General features: G+C 39.2%; 1 non-coding gene across 1 annotated transcript; it reads left to right on the forward strand.

Annotated features, from left to right (window-relative positions):
- Positions 1-594: 594 nt before the first annotated feature.
- On the forward strand, positions 595-698 carry LOC148568225 (small nucleolar RNA R71). Its single transcript, XR_015882228.1, has one exon. It is a non-coding gene; the product is annotated as a small nucleolar RNA R71 (small nucleolar RNA).
- The last annotated feature ends 2,103 nt before the right edge of the window (positions 699-2,801 follow it).

Here is a 2,801-nt window from a genome sequence, read left to right on the forward strand (position 1 = left end):
GCTAACTTTTGGTCCAGCTTTTGCTTCCTGGTTCATAATTAATCCAAGACTCAAGTCATTCCTCCTAGCCATTCCTTCTTGCATCAACCTTTCTCCAAGCTTTCTTCACCTATCATTAATCAACCAAACACATCAAAGCTATGCTCAAAATCATGAGATACTCATTCTTTCATAATATGTGACAATTATAGCATAAAACCTCATGAAATAGCATGAATTCATACATGGTTGATTAAATCAAAGGAAACATGAAAATCTACCCAATTGGCTTGCTTTTGGCTCAAGAAAGTGCATAATTCAATTGAAAACAAAAGAAAAAGGCTAGTGAAACTAGGCTAAGATGACATGTCATCAGTAATGAGCTTGTTTTGGGCCAACAGAGCGTCTACATTGTTTAGCTCCATCACTCCTCTTGTGTTCCCTCTTTCGGAAGCATAGAAGTAGTCGTTTTCTGCTACTGTTTCAATAACATCTATGGCTTCCTCAATGGTCTTCTTCTTGTTTATGGACCCTCCAGATGAATGGTCTACTGCCTTCTTTGACTCATAAGAGAGCCCTTCATAGAAAATGTGCAGCTGGACCCATTCGTTGAACATGTCAGGTGGACACCTCCTTGTTAAGTCTTTGAACCTCTCCCATGCTTCATACAGAGTCTCACCATCCTGTTGCCTAAAGGTTTGAACCTCAGCTCTCAGCCTATTGATTCATTGAGGAGGGTAGAATCTTGCTAAGAATTTGTTCACCACATCCTCCCACGTTGTCAAGCTCTCCCTTGGGAAGGATTCCAGCCACTTGGCTGCCTTGTCTTTGAGTGAGAAGGGAAATAAGAGCAATCTATAGGCGTCAGGATGAACACCATTAGATTTCACTGTGTCACATATTCTCAGGAAGGTGGTCAAATGTTGGTTGGGATCTTCTTGAACACCTCCTCCAAATGAACAGTTGTTCTGAATAAGGGTGATGAGCTGTGGTTTAAGTTCAAAGTTGTTGGCATGGATTGTTGGTTTTTGGATGCTACTTCCACAATTGCCTGGGTTTGGATTAATGTAAGAGCCCAAAACTCTTCTATCCTCCCCAGCATGATTTGCTCCACCTCCTCTGCCATGGTTGTGAATCTCTTTTTCATGATGATTTTCCATGTTTTCTTCCATGTTTGGTTCAAAGTATTCCCCAAACTGTTCCTCTTCTTCTTCAGCACCAACTACTCGTTTTCCTTTTGCCTCCCTCCTTAGTCTAAGGAAGGTTCTCTTTGGTTCAGAATCAAAGGAAGTTGAAGCCCCGCTTCTTCTCCCTGTCATACAACCAACAAGTACAAGCAGAGAATATAGGTGCAGACAGTACTTGTGTCAGAATTGATGTTAGTTGTGGGTGATGCAATATACCAAACAGTTAGTGGGTTAGCAAATAGAATTGAAAATAACAAATAAAAACAAAAGAGTAGAGGGAGAAGAGAAGAAGTTTAACTAAAATAAAAAGTAAATCACTCAAACAGAAAATGAAATACACAAAATAAAATGCCCAATCTAGTGATCTTTCAATCTAATCATTGTTGATGCACAATCAATCCCGGCAACGGCGCCATAAACTTGATGCACGGAAAACTTGTCTCTCAACAAATCTCCCTTTGGCAAGTGTACCGAAGTTGTCGTCAAGTAAAAACTCACAATAGAGTGAGGTCGAATCCCACAGGGATTGATTGATCAAGCAACTTTAATTAGAAGAATGTTCTAGTTGAGCGAATCCAGAATTTGGGTTGAGAGTTGCAGAAAATAAAATGGCGGGAATGTAAATAACAGAAAAGTAAATGCTAGAATTAAAGGACTGGAAGTAAATGGCTGAAAATAAATTGCAGAATTGTAAATGGGAATGGGGGATTTGCTCATAAAAGTAAATCGCAGAAATTAAAGAGAATGGGTGAGATTAGAGATGGGGAGTTCATTGGGCTTAGGAGATGTTGCAATTCTCCAGATCAAGTTCATTTTCATCTCTTCCTCAATCAATGCACTCATTGATCTCCTTGGCAATCTTAAGTGATTGAATTACAATTCCTTGCAATTCAATCTCTCAAATCTTGATCAATAGCCAATTCCTTGGTCAATTGCTCATGAGAAGAGAAGAAGTATGGTCACTGATTATACCACATGCATTTGCCAAACCAAGTATTGAGAGGGTTACAGTCACATACCCATCCAAACCCAATTTGGTCCAGCATGAGAAAGCATTTCTAGCTTGATCTCTTCATTCCTCTTCCAAGGTTCAAAAGAGATCCAAGTTTGAATAGCTTCTCTTCCAAGATAACTACTCAATTGGATGAAGATCAAAAGCTTTCAAGTAAAATCAAGAGGAAAGATAGAAGAAGAACAATGAAAATTAGTATTGATCCATCAAATTACAACAGAGCTCCCTAACCCAATGAAAGGGGTTTAGTTGTTCATAGCTCTTGAAAATGAAAACAAAGATGGAGAATACATCATAAAACTAGAAATTGCAAAGAAAGTAAATACAGAGAGTGGTTCTTCAGCCTCTCCAGCTATTTTACAATTCAAAGCTACTCCTATATATACTACTCTTCTCAGCTTCTAGTTCACTCTTCAAGTCTTGGGCCTTTGGATCTTGAGTTTGAAGTAGTTCCTTTCTTTATTTGGGCTTGGCTTTACTTGCAGAGAGAAAGTGCAGAGTGAGCAGAGACTTAAGCTCAGGGCGTAAGGAGTGTTAATCATTTAATGAAAGTCCAAGTTCGGGAACGTTAGTGACACTTAACATTGTCACTAACGTTCCAATGCACCCCTTTTGCCTTTCGT

This window comes from Arachis ipaensis, chromosome B4 (genome assembly GCF_059453495.1).
Source record: "Arachis ipaensis isolate K30076 ecotype BB chromosome B4, ASM5945349v1, whole genome shotgun sequence".
Taxonomy (NCBI): Eukaryota; Viridiplantae; Streptophyta; class Magnoliopsida; order Fabales; family Fabaceae; genus Arachis; species Arachis ipaensis.